Here is a 14,067-nt window from a genome sequence, read left to right on the forward strand (position 1 = left end):
CGGGCGATTTCTAATATTAGTCTGCGTAATTAACGCCACCACCTACACTCTAGTAAATGTCTACTTCCCATTTAAAAGGCAGGGCCAAATTCTTCAAACATGTTCTTTCCGAAGTGGCTAAAATTCGAGAGGGGAATTTGGTGATCGGAGGAGATCTAAACTCAGTGGTGGACCCTACCTTGGACTCCACCGCGAGCGGCAGGGGCATGTCACCCATTGTCCCAATCATACACTCAGAAGAATTATACGACGTGTGGAGGTGCATGCATGGATCGTAGAGGGACTACACGTTTCTCTCCGCGCCACATGCATCTTATTCTAGGATAGATATGTTCCTGCTGCCGTGGGCAGGCCTCGAGGGGGTTTTACAGGCGGATATTGGAACAATATCATGGTCTGACCACGCCCCCATATCCTTAACGCTCCAAGAGAGCCCATTTCAATAAATGGCGGCATGGTTGCGTGTTTTTTTGCGCTTGCAAATGTGCTTGATTCGTGCTAACAAAAGTACAGTAAGGGCCGCTTCACACAAACATATTTGTTTCAATGGATGCCTTCAGAATTCTCTTTACTCACACATTTCGCATGCGTGCAAAACCTCACCATGCTCTATTTTTGTGCACATTTGCGCACCAAGGGTCCCTGTACAAGTCTATGGGAAGTGTGCACGTAACCGATTCCTATCTCCAAAAAAAGTTATAATAAACAGCGATAAAGTCTTATAAACTCCAAAATGGTACAAATAAAAACTACAGGACATCACGCAAAAACACGAGCCGTCGCACAAGTATCATGCGATACTTCCGCCATGTATCACGTGGACATGAGGCCTAAATCTAAGTGCTTGGTTGTTAGCAGCCGCAGCTGTGCTGCACCTCTTGCTCATCAGTTTTTTTTCCCGCTTTTGGAAACTGCTGTAGGAAAGGGGGTGCACCAGTACTGGAGGTACTGCAATACCAGGTCAATGTGCGGAGTGGACAGAGCAAGCACTTTTTCCAGCTCCCTGTTCTAAAAATCCATTTAATATATGATCCCCAGATAGGGGACGTATCAGATGCAACACGCTCAGCCAGCACTCCGGGCACACCCACAATGCACTGAGGGAGCCGGAAGACCTTTGCATAGCCCCGCCCAACACCTTCTCAACCAGGGTGAGCCGTCCCCGCGGGAGACCCGCGCCTGAATGGAGCATGTCCGGATTTTTTCCTGCACGCGGGACCCGCGCCTGCAGGGAAAAATGACATCCGCAGGTATTTTACTACCTGCAGGTGTCTAATGGCTGCTGCTACAGGCCAAGTGGGCAGTATTGTCCGGGTCTCCTGGACTCATGGTTAGTGTAGGGACTAGCAGTATAACCAGGAGCTTAGAAGTTCGCCCGCTAGCTTCACGTTTTGTCTACAATGTCAAGTAATACCTGTTCTTTATAATCAGCCTATCTGTTAGTAGTGGTTGCATTTTTGGCTTCTGTATGCAGTGTTTTCTATCTCTGTGTATTCTGTTCCGTCTCTGTTATATGCCATGCGTGTGTCCTGTTCTGTGGCTCCTAGGATCAGCTATGGCCCAGTTCCGAAGACCACTGGGCCGCCCTCTTATTTGGGGATGTATATGCTTAGGTTGGGCCACTGTCGACACCCCCCCCCCCCCTCTTTAGCACAGGGTTAGTTGCATGCATTCCATGTGAATCTCCTGTGTTTCCTGTGTGCATGTATACTACTAGACTACTAGTCCTTTGGTCACGATGGTGTTGGCAGTCTGCTAAATCTGCCCACACGATCATAACAGTCTGTTCAGAAAGCCACATAGTACTGATTACATTTTGGGTCCCATTTGTGCATACTAACATAACATTAGGGCCACAATGGGTACATTTCTGAAAACAATACAAACAGGGGTATCCATTTTGGGGTGTCAGTGCACATGAAAATGATGATTTTTTGTGGAAAAAAATTTAGAATAGCACATTAGCCGAAATAAAGCCTTATTATAATTTTTTTTTTTTATCATAATTCCATTAATTCCTGAAAATGTGTGATCTAAATACTCCTCACACCACTCAGTGAACACAAAGGGGTGTACTTTGTAAAATAGGGTCATTTTAGGGGGTATGTATTCTGACACCCACGAGCCTTTGCAATCTTGGCTCGGTGGAGGAAAAAGGATTTAGCAAAATGAGAAAAAATGAGGTTCAACTTGAATGTCTCCAAAATGGTTCCAAACAAAAGATGTTTTTGCAAATGTGCGTCCAGAATAAAGTGAACAGATGGAAATATGTTGGCAAAGATTTGTAGAGTATGCTTGCACATATAACATTTGCAAATGTTAAAAAATTACAAGTTATTCAAAACTGTCAATATTAATTTTAATAAATATACCCAACTTCTGACTGCCCATTGTTACCACTTAAACGAAGTACAACAAGGCACAGAAAAAACAATGTAAGAATCACTTCGATTTGCAAACATGCCCATCTTGAAAGCGTCCTACTGAGCCAACATCTAGGACCGCCAGTCTCTGCTGCTTCAACAACGATTGTGAGCAAACGCAGTGTGGTAATCTTGAAATAACTTATCAGCTCACCTGTAAAGAAGAAGGAAAAAAGTTTGCAAGAAAATAAATAAAAGCTTAGTCTATCCAAAAATACCCAAAAAAAAAAAAAGGTGAGTCACCGGCAAAAAGCAGTCCATAAAACGAAGGGTTTCAAGATTGCTGAACGTTGAGGGTCTCTTCACTGTCCGCCAGCCTTCCCATTCTCAAGGACGTCAGATCTGCAGGAAATAACGAAAAATCAGCAGGTTAACAGTCACATCACACCAGTATTACTGATCCCTAGATCCGCTCTACCCACTTACATTGACCACTACTCCCCCAACCTGGTCAGAAGAATCATATATTATATATACACGTACACACGTACGCACACACGAAAACCTGCAAATATGTGCAAAATAAGCACGTATGAGCAGATGCACGCAATGAAAATTTTAGCAGATGCAGCAGCTTACCTTGACGAGTTATGTCAGCTTGTGTGCAAGCGAAGCGAAATTCTTCTCAAAACGCGTCCAAACGTCAGGATCCTCTCCACACGTAAGTTTGCAAAAAAAAGCGCACAAATCTCGGGTGGCCGCGTCTCCACACGTAGCGCACAAATCTGCAAAAAAAGACAGGTTGCGTCAGGTGGCGTCGCGCAAATCTCAGGTGACATACTCACCACACGTAGCGCACAGCGAATTAATCTCAGGTAGGTACTCGCCACACGTAGCGCACAGCGCATTAATCTCAGGTAGATACTCACCACACGTAGCACACAGCGCATTAATCTCAGGTAGGTACTCAGCACACAGCGCATTAATCTCAGGTAGGTACTCAGCACACACAGCGCATTAATCTCAGGTAGGTACTCACCACACACAGCGCATTAATCTCAGGTAGGTACTCACCACACACAGCACACAGCGCATTAATCTCAGGTAGGTACTCACCACACGTAGCGCACAGATCTCAGGTAGGTACTCAGCACACAGCGCATTAATCTCAGGTAGGTACTCAGCACACAGCGCATTAATCTCAGGTAGGTACTCAGCACACAGCGCATTAATCTCAGGTAGGTACTCAGCACACAGCGCATTAATCTCAGGTAGGTACTCAGCACACAGCGCATTAATCTCAGGTAGGTACTCACCACACAGCGCATTAATCTCAGGTAGGTACTCACCACACAGCGCATTAATCTCAGGTAGGTACTCACCACACAGCGCATTAATCTCAGGTAGGTACTCACCACACGTAGCGCACAGCGCATTAATCTCAGGTAGGTACTCACCACACGTAGCGCACAGCGCATTAATCTCAGGTAGGTACTCAGCACACAGCGCATTAATCTCAGGTAGGTACTCAGCACACAGCGCATTAATCTCAGGTAGGTACTCAGCACACAGCGCATTAATCTCAGGTAGGTACTCAGCACACAGCGCATTAATCTCAGGTAGGTACTCAGCACACAGCGCATTAATCTCAGGTAGGTACTCAGCACACAGCGCATTAATCTCAGGTAGGTACTCAGCACACAGCGCATTAATCTCAGGTAGGTACTCAGCACACAGCGCATTAATCTCAGGTAGGTACTCAGAACACAGCGCATTAATCTCAGGTAGGTACTCAGCACACAGCGCATTAATCTCAGGTAGGTACTCAGCACACAGCGCATTAATCTCAGGTAGGTACTCAGCACACAGCGCATTAATCTCAGGTAGGTACTCAGCACACAGCGCATTAATCTCAGGTAGGTACTCACAGCACACAGCGCATTAATCTCAGGTAGGTACTCACAGCACACAGCGCATTAATCTCAGGTAGGTACTCACAGCACACAGCGCATTAATCTCAGGTAGGTACTCACCACACACAGCGCATTAATCTCAGGTAGGTACTCACCACACAGCGCATTAATCTCAGGTAGGTACACAGCGCATTAATCTCAGGTAGGTACACAGCGCATTAATCTCAGGTAGGTACACAGAGCATTAATCTCAGGTAGGTACACACCACACAGCGCATTAATCTCAGGTAGGTACTCACCACACGTAGCGCACAGCGCATTAATCTCAGGTAGGTACTCACCACACAGCGCATTAATCTCAGGTAGGTACACAGCACATTAATCTCAGGTAGGTACTCACCACACAGCGCATTAATCTCAGGTAGGTACACAGCACATTAATCTCAGGTAGGTACTCACCACACAGCGCAGAAATCTTCCTCTCCCACGTTGTAAGTATAAAAGGCTCCAACCATCAGCTTCCTCTGTAGGCTCGGAATTCGCGGGCAAATTCAAGTATCGGTGACGTCACCGGTCACGTGAGGCGCGGGCACAGCTCTCATCGTGCACGGCAGCTGAACTGTACTGCTCGTGCACAATGGGAGGTCACATGGTGCCGATTCCAGCCACCTCATTGGCTGGAATCGGCAGCAGGAATAACCGCAGTGTAAACTACTAATATGCCTCCGGAGGTGAGTAGAGCCGCAGTAGCCCCTCCCCCTGGTAATCGCTAGCCGGCAGAGACTGATAGACTGCAGCTGTGAGTGGTCACAGCTGCAGTCTATCAGTTGGAGGGCCGCGCCGTGGGAGTCTGCAGCCTGTAATTAGCTGCCGGCACCACGTGTAACAGCCCTCCCCTCTGCTCTTGCTGACCTGCGGCGCTGCCTCCCGTCTCTCTTCTCTCTTCTCTCTCCTCAGCCATCATGCGGCCGACAGCGTCGATCCCCCGGGCCCCCTCAGCTCAAGGGCCGGGTATATGCACTGGGGGAGGGTGTCACTATTGCACTGGGGGGGTGTCACTATTGCACTGGGGAGCCGTCACTATTGCACTGGGGAGCCGCTGGGGGGGTGTCAATATTGCGCTGGGGGGCTGCTGGGGGGGGGGGGTGTCACTATTGCAGTGGGGGGCCGCTGGGGGAGGGTGTCACTATTGCACTGGGGAGCCGTCACTATTGCACTGGGGAGCCGCTGGGGGGGTGTCAATATTGCGCTGGGGGGCTGCTGGGGGGGGGGTGTCACTATTGCAGTGGGGGGCCGCTGGGGGAGGGTGTCACTATTGCACTGGGGGGCCGCTGGGTGGGGGGTGACACTATTGCGCTGGGGGTGTGTGTGTCACTATTGCAGTGGGGGGCCGCTGGGGGAGGGTGTGTCACTATTGCAGTGGGGGGCCGCTGGGGGAGGGTGTCACTATTGCACTTGGGGGGCCGCTGGGGGGGGGGGTGACACTATTGCGCTGGGGGTGTGTGTGTCACTATTGCAGTGGGGGGCCGCTGGGGGAGGGTGTGTCACTATTGCAGTGGGGGGCCGCTGGGGGAGGGTGTCACTATTGCACTGGGGGGCCGCTGCGAGGTGGGGGGGGTGTCACTATTGCACTGGGGGGCCGCTGGGGGGGTGTCACTATTGCACTGGGGGGCCGCTGGGGGGGTGTCACTATTGCGCTGGGGGGGGTGTCACTATTGCACTGGGGGGCCGCTGGGGGGGGGGGTGTCGCTATTGCGCTGGGGGGGGGGTGTCGCTATTGCACTGGGGGGCCGCTGGGGGGGGGGGGTGTCGCTATTGCACTGGGGGGCCGCTGGGGGGGTGTCACTATTGCACTGGGGGGCCACTGGCGGGTGTCGCTACTGCACTGGGGGGCCGCTGGCGGGTGTCGCTACTGCACTCGGGGGGCCGCTGGCGGGTGTCGCTACTGCACTGGGGGGCCGCTGTGGGGTGTCACTACTGCACTGGGGGGGCCGCTGTGGGGTGTCACTACTGCACTTTGGGGCCGCTGTGGGGTGTCACTACTGCACTGGGGGGCCGCTGTGGGGTGTCATTGTTGCACTGGGGGGCCGCTGTGGGGTGTCATTGTTGCACTGGGGGGCCGCTGTGGGTTGTCATTGTTGCACTGGGGGGCCGCTGTGGGTTGTCATTGTTGCACTGGTGGGCCGCTGGGGGGTGTCATTGTTGCACTGGGGGGCCGCTGGGGGGTGTCATTGTTGCGCTGGGGGGTGTCATTGTTCCACTGGGGGCCCGCTGGGGGGTGTCCCTAATGCACTGGGGGCCCGCTGGGGGGGTCACTATCGCCGCTGTGGGGGTCACTATTACCGCTGGGGCCGCTGTGATGTGGGGGTCACTATTACTGCTGGGTGGGGGTTCCCTATTATCGCTGGGGGTGCTGGGGGGGAGGGGTCACTATTACCGCTGGGGGTCACTATTACCGCTGGGGCTGCTGTGTGGTGGGGCTCACTATTATCGCTGTGGGGGGTCACTATTACCGCTGGGGCTTTTGTGTGGTGGAGGTCACTATTATCGCTGTGGGGGGTCACTATTACCGCTGGGGCAGCTGTAGGGTGGGGGTCACTATTACCGCTGGGGCTGCTGTGTGGTCGGGGTCACTATTATCGCTGTGGGAGGTCACTATTACCGCTGGGGCCGCTGTGATGCAAGGGTCACTATTACTGCTGGGGCTGCTGGGGGTGGGTCACTATTACCGCTGGGGTATGTTTACATGTGGCGGAAATGGGCAGGGCTGTTTCAAAATAGGGTGCAAATTTTGACTACTTTTTGGATGCGGAAATGCTGCAGAATTTTCCACAGAAATTTCCGCTGAGGACGTTCTGCAACATTTTCGCATCTAAAAGCAGTCAAAATCTGCATGCTGTCAATTTTGAAGCGGCTGGTCCTTTTTGGAACGACGGGGGTAAAATCATACGCCGTGATAAACCCCGCCCCCGACGTGTTGGCACTTTGTGATAAATAAGTGGGTTTTAGGTTGCGGTTTGGGCACTCGATCTCTAAAAGGTTCGCCATCACTGGCCTATGCTCATTAGTGCTTAAACCAGGTCAGTCATGAAGGAGTTAACTGCGGGCGAATGCAGGTTACAGATGGAGGGATGTTGGTTGAACTGCATGTAAATCTGCAATCGTTTGGGGGACTCCCAGCAGACAGAGGGGTTCTCCTCCAGGAAGCAGGCAGCACATGGTTAACTACCTAAGCCGGGTGCGGGTGAATGCAACGCTTGTATGAAAGAGGCATAAAGCTGCGGGGTTTTTTTTCTCCCCTCTTCCCCCATGCACAGATATACGTTGTCCTCGTGTGCAGGGGAAGGGGGGGGGGGGGGGGAAGAGCCAGGAGCAGGAACTGAGCTCCTGTCCCCCTCTCTGCCTCCTCTCCGCCCCTCTGCACTATTTGTAATGGGGAGAGGTGGGACGGGGGCGGGGCTAATTCTCGGAACTTAGCCCCGCCCCCGCCTCTTCCCATTGCAAATAGCGCAGCGTCATGACCGCGGGAAAGGAGGGAGCCGCTGCGGGATTCTGCATGAAGAATCTGCGGCGGGCATGATTTTCCCCGTGGACATGAGGCCTAAGGCCCCAGGGCCACGGGGAAAATCAGGCCCGCTACGGATTCTCCATGGAGAATCCGTAGCTGGTCCCGCCTGCCCCGCGGACATGATGCTAAGAAATAGGAATAAACTCACCTGCAGCGGTCCGTGCGTGTCTTCCTTCCATCACGAACGGAACTTCTTTCTTCAGCCCAGCGGATGTGCTTGGCATGTCGGCTGTGTGCCGTTCGCATGCGCCGGTCACATTCGCCGGGCCGAAGAAAGAAGTTTCCGGCCGCGAAGGAAGGAAGACCTGCATTGCCCGGAGCAGGTGAGTTTAATTCAGGCGCGGGTCTCCTGCGGATCCGGACGGCTTCCATAGGCCTCAATAGAAGCCTGCAGGAGCCATCCCCGCGGGAGACCCGCGCCTGAATGGAGCATGGCCGGATTTTTTCCTGCACACGGGACCCGCGCCTGCAGGAAAAAATGACATCCGCAGATATTTTACTACCTGCGGGTGTCTAATGCATCCCTATGGGGCGCGGATCCGCGTGCAGGAAAAACGCTGCGGATTTAAAATCCGCATTTGCCCGTGGACATGAGGCCTAAGGCGGATTTTAACTCTTCTCCTGCCCGCGGATCCGCATCCCATAGGATGCTCCCTGCTGTTGGCGCGACCACCAGTCACCCTTAAAAGTAAACAGAAAGTTAAAAAATGGTAAAATGTAATCTTCGCTCATATTCGTGAGGGGAGATACAATTACATACCTAAGGCCCCCGGATTTACCCTTGGACCTCACCTCGGCTTCTGCGCACGCGCCCGTCGTCAACGTTGGCCGATGCAAGAGCCGAAGATTGCCTGAGTAATTTAAGATATCCCTGCTCCTGGCTACCAAACATAGCCGAGAGCCTGGAGATTTCATGGTGGGCCGCAGTACGTGGTCCCCAGTCACGTGATTGCCATTAGCCAATGGATAACGGCGATCATGTAAAAGTAAAAGAGTTACAGCTTCACCTCCTGTCACGAATCCAATCCGTAAGGGAAGGTGAAAATTCTTCCCTAAGGCCTCCGGCGATGTCCCCCGATGGGATCCTTATCCTCGGTTGGATAACGGCGATCATGTAAAAGTTAAGAAAAAGTTGAAGTTTAACCTCCCCTCTTTGATCGGTGAGAGGAGATGAAAATTCTTACCGGAGGCCTCCGTATTTGAACCTCGATGTGATCCTCCTCCGTGGACCTTCTCCGGCTTCTGCGCATGAACCTGCCTTAAAATGCCAGACACATGCGCAGCAGCTGGGGAGCCCGGAAAATTTTAAATCTCTGTGTTCCCGGCTAACAAAGGTCACCGAGAGCCTGGAGCAGTGATCGGTGGTCTCGTTGAGCTGTCCCTGGTCACGTGATAAAAAGGTAGTGATCTACCGAAGGCCGGTCTCACACGACTGGATATGTTATACAGCCAGCCGCGGCGAAGGGAAGATCCGGAGCAGGTGAGTAAATTCCGATTTTGGTCTCCCGCACGAAAATGGAGCACGGTCCAGATTTTTTCATGCTCAATTTTTAAAAAAATCACTTTTATTGACCATCCGCGGGTATTTATCTACCCGCGGGAGATCAATGCATCCCTAGGGGATGCGGATCCGCGGGCAGGAGAAGAGTTAAAATCCGCCTTAGGCCTCATGTCCACGGGCAAATTCGGATTTTAAATCCGCAGCGGTTTTCCGCAGCGGAATTATACATCAGTATTTTGTGAGCCAAACCAGGAACGGGCGCAAAATACGGAAGAAATGAAAATCTTCCCAATTAGACTTTCTCTACACTTCTGGTTTTGGCTCACAAAATACTGATGAAAAATATGCCCGTGTGAATAAGCCCCTAATTCTGTGCATTGGGGGAAGGGGGGAGAAAAAAACCCCGCAGCTTTAGGCCTCTTTCATACAAGCGTTGCATTCACACGCAAAGGCATCGCGTGGAAGAATTGCGGCAGCGCAGCATTGCTGCAATCTAATCCCTTTTGGAATTAGCGCTGTCTCGTCCATTCACAGGGCTGCATCGCGTGAATGGACTCCGCTGCCGCGGTCGGCAGAATGGCTTTTGTTAAGCCTTAATAGCTAAATAGAAGCCCGCTGTCTTCTGCAACAAGTGCCGGTAAACTCCCTCCCCCTCTCTGCGGTTTTTGTCAAAAAATAGGTCATGGCTCATATTTTGATGCTGTGCGGGAGGGGAGGGGGGGTAATAATCGCCCGTGTGAATGAATGCATTGGAGTCCAATGCTTTACATGGCGACGATTTGTGGGCGACATTTATCTGCGAGAAAACATTTGTATGAAAGCAGCTTTATGAGTGCGATATCAGTCTGATTTTCTTGTAGCGATATTGCGCTTGCCCGCGTATGTGTATTCGCATCTGCAGATATTTTGCTGGCTTTTGTGCATTCAGAAAGATACCCACCGCTGATCCCAGCTATTGAAATTAGTCTAACGAGTTCTGGGTGTGTTCCTCTCCTGCGCAATTACGCAGCCAGCTCCCTCATTTGCATATTACCCAGAGGAGCGTGCATGGCCAGGTGCGTCTACTTACTCAGTTTGCAGTTGCTCTCCGTTAGGGGGATTCATGACAGTTCCCTTATTTGTATATTACCCAGAGGAGCGTGCATGGCCAGGTTCGTCTCCTTACTCAGTTTGTAGGTGCTCTCCCTAAGGAGGATTCATGCCAGCTCCTTCATTTGCATATTACCCAGAGGAGCGTGCACAGCCAGGTGCGTCTACTTACTCAATTTGTACTTGCTCTCCCTAAGGAGGATTTATGCCAGCTCCCTTATTTGCCTATTACCCAGAGGAGCGTGCATGGCCAGGTGCATCTGCTTACTCAGTTTGTAGTTGCTCTCCCTAAGGAGGATTCATGCCAGCTCCCTTATTTGCATATTACCCAGAGCAGGGGCGTAGATAGAGGCTCATGGGCTCGGGTGCATAAGTTTAGCTTGGGGCCCTCTACAGACCCCTCCAACCTCCACTCCTTTTCACGGCTACTACTTCTACATCACTTTTAGCTCCATTACTGTTTTTTTTTTTTTAATTGCCCACCAATAGATCATTGGTAATCAGTGGTTTTAGCAGAGTTTTAAAACATCCAGAACACAAGCCTCAAGGCATGCTTCGCTTCCTCAGGAAAGAAAAAGAAAAAAAAAAATATATATATATATACATACACACACACATATACAGACATATACACATATGGAGACAGCATAATAACAATATATACAATAGAGACAACATTATATGGATGAGATTTCTTTAAACGTGTGACTACTTCTCCATTCACTTCTGTCGAGCTGACGGAGATGGTCAAGCACTGAGCTCCCATGAACGGCGGAGTCGTAGTCATGCAATGAGACTAGTGCTACGCGACCAAGATTGCTGTATAGCCCTGCGACCTCACACTCTCGGGCCGGCTTCACACCACCAGTTTCCTATTGTTCAATCCGCAGTTGTCGTCCACACGGAGGATCTGCAGCAAATCACATGCATTGAAAGATACATACTACTGCTACTTCCTTCACACTCGCGGTCATCCGCATTACAGATTCTGCAGGAACGCAGGGTCGCCGGCTGGGGTAACGGCCAGATTCCGCTGTGGTATCCCGTATTCGGAATGTGAAGTGGTTGTGTGCAGCTGGCCTTACTGAAGACAATGGAGTTGCGATACAACTCACAAGTAGCTGCGACCAATATATTGCAAAAATCCAACCTCGGTGAGGTTTTAGCAATCTATAGGTTGTGGGAACTTGCGCGACCCCATTGATATATTTGAGAATGCAAGTTCACAGGGCTGCACAGCGATCTTTGGTCACATGACCCATGGCATGGCGAAAGACTCCATAGAGCTCCAGCCTTAGGGCTCACGTCCACAATTGTGTTCTCACCGCAGAGACGCAGCGTTTTACGCATACCACCGTGGGCTCTTTGGCCAGATTCACACAGATGTATTTGCGCAGCATATTACTCATGAAAAATATACATGCTAAATACACGTCAGTAGAACCCGCTGATTGCAGCGAGTTCCTTCACATAAGTGTATTTTGCATGCGCATTTTGTCCAAAAAAAAAAGCAGTCCCCTTTATTTTCTCGTGCATTTCTGCAGGGGAAGAACATGTATTATTCTAATTACACTAATTGCCCATTTCAATAAATGGCGGCATGGTTGCGTGTTTTTTTGCGCTTGCAAATGTGCTTGATTCATGCTAACAAAAGTACAGTAAGGGCCGCTTCACACAAACATATTTGTTTCAATGGGTGCCTTCAGAATTCTCTTTACAACGTCGTTGCGTATGGGCTGCGGGTATATCCGCGACCACGGAGCACAATAGGCTCTATGCTGCGGATATCCGCGGTAAAATAGAACTTGCTGCGTTCTCTTTTCTGCGAGTGGATTACATAATTCCAACCCACTAATGTGAGCGGAATTGTGTAATCCAATGCGATTGATCTGCTTATTACCGCGGATCAGACGCATGCGGAATCCGTAATTCCTATCCGGTCATGTGAGACCGGCCTAAGGTAGATCTCTACCTTTTTATCACGTGACCGGGGACCGCTCAACAAGGTCACTGCTCCAGGCTCTCCAGGGAGCAAGGAGATTTTACGTTTCCTGGACTCCCCGACTCCTGCGCATGTGTCCGGTGTTTTGCCAGCGGTCGCATGTGCAGAATCCGGGTAAGTTCACGGATGAGGATCGCGTTGGGGTGCAAATACGGAGGCCTCCGGTAAAAAGTTTCATCTCTCACCGATCGCATCGGTGAGGGGGAGATGAAACTTCAATTTTTAAAAAAAAACTTTTACGTGATCGCCATTATCCATTGTATAACGGCGAACACGGGATCAGGAACCACTCACCGGGCCCCCCCGTGAAATCTCCAGGTTCTTGGCTCAGTTTTGTAGCCAGGAGCAGGGAGATTTTAAATTATCCTGGCAATCCACAGCTTTTGCGCATGCGTCCGCCATTTTGGCGATAGGCGTGTGCGCAGAAGCTGGGGTAAGGTCCGCGGATAAATCTGGGGGCCTTACGTGCGTACTTTCATCCACCCTCACGGATATGATCCGTGAGGGGAGATGAAACGTACGCTTTTTAAACTTTTTTAAAACTTTAACTTTTTTTTTTTTTTTACTTTTTCACACTTTTTTTTTTAACTTTACATGATCACTGTCATCCACCCAGACACATGTTTTTACGTCCTCAGGGATTAAGGCCCACTTGGGCAGGACGTAAAAACACTATGGGCTAGTCACTAAGGGGTTAAGAATTAAATTATGCAAACCGAATAATACGAAATGTAACGATTGGCCAATTTTGCATCTTTCAAATAATGTGGAATATGATTTAGACCCGTTACCACTGAGAAACAAGGCGAGGTTCATCCATAGACTCATCACAACAGTTCTTTTGTTTTATTATATACTTTGTCAAATCAATAATTTAGAAAATCAATTAAATATTTGTTGATGAAAATGGACAAATGTTTCCGCTTACCTGTACAGAGCTGACGGAAAATACAGAAACGTGTTGCACCACCTATTGGATTTACCCAAACTTACAGCACCATAGAGATTAGCGGGTCACCTCCCAGTTCTCCATCTTTTTGCCCATTTTTCTCTAGGGTGGTTTCAAACCGGCGGGTAAAATCGCGCCATTTTTAACCGATGCGTTGGTTATTGAAAAAAAAAAAAAGCAGATTTCGCAGCCAATGATTCCCGACGGTTCCCTTCCCTTCAGCAAGGTTTTCACTGATGTGATGTTGAGAGAGAAAATCGCAGCCTGCTGTGTCCTTCTGCGCAGTGCGTTTTTTAAAATCTCCCATGTAATCCTATGGAGGCTGCGTTTTATCGCATCACAAGGCGACAAATATGCGCTGCAATGTTAACATTGGAAAGTCCTACCGACTTGCGTGTTAAACAAAAACATGCGGTTTTTAATGTGCGCGGCAGCGATGCGATTTAATCCTCTAAAAAAAAGCATCGCTGGTGATGGTCACGGCCGTATATTGGGACAAAACTAAGCCTAAGATTTCTGTGGTTTCGTTTTCACCAGCAGTATTCTCTCCCGTTAATACTTGACCGAGAAAATATAGGACCTCCCCTATGAATACTATGTGCGTGAAAGATCAGGCGGCCGCCATATTCCCACCATTTATTTTGTTTCTTACAGTTGCTCCTACAGCGGTGTGTGTGTGTTT

General features: G+C 50.1%; 2 long non-coding RNA genes and 1 pseudogene across 2 annotated transcripts in view; 1 reads left to right on the forward strand and 2 right to left on the reverse strand.

Moving 5' to 3' along the window:
• The window catches only part of LOC136591227 (uncharacterized), a 199,783-nt gene that overhangs the window by 82,234 nt on the left and 103,482 nt on the right, over positions 1-14,067 (forward strand). The window lies entirely within an intron of this gene.
• On the reverse strand, positions 924-1,051 carry LOC136591240 (U2 spliceosomal RNA; annotated as a pseudogene).
• Positions 2,343-5,000, reverse strand: LOC136591228 (uncharacterized). The gene is made up of 4 exons (XR_010787933.1): positions 4,736-5,000; positions 3,003-3,148; positions 2,667-2,765; positions 2,343-2,577 (listed from the first exon to the last, which is right to left on the reverse strand). It is a non-coding gene; the product is annotated as an uncharacterized lncRNA (long non-coding RNA).

This window comes from Eleutherodactylus coqui, unplaced genomic scaffold, assembly GCF_035609145.1.
Source record: "Eleutherodactylus coqui strain aEleCoq1 unplaced genomic scaffold, aEleCoq1.hap1 HAP1_SCAFFOLD_72, whole genome shotgun sequence".
NCBI classification, from domain to species: Eukaryota; Metazoa; Chordata; class Amphibia; order Anura; family Eleutherodactylidae; genus Eleutherodactylus; species Eleutherodactylus coqui.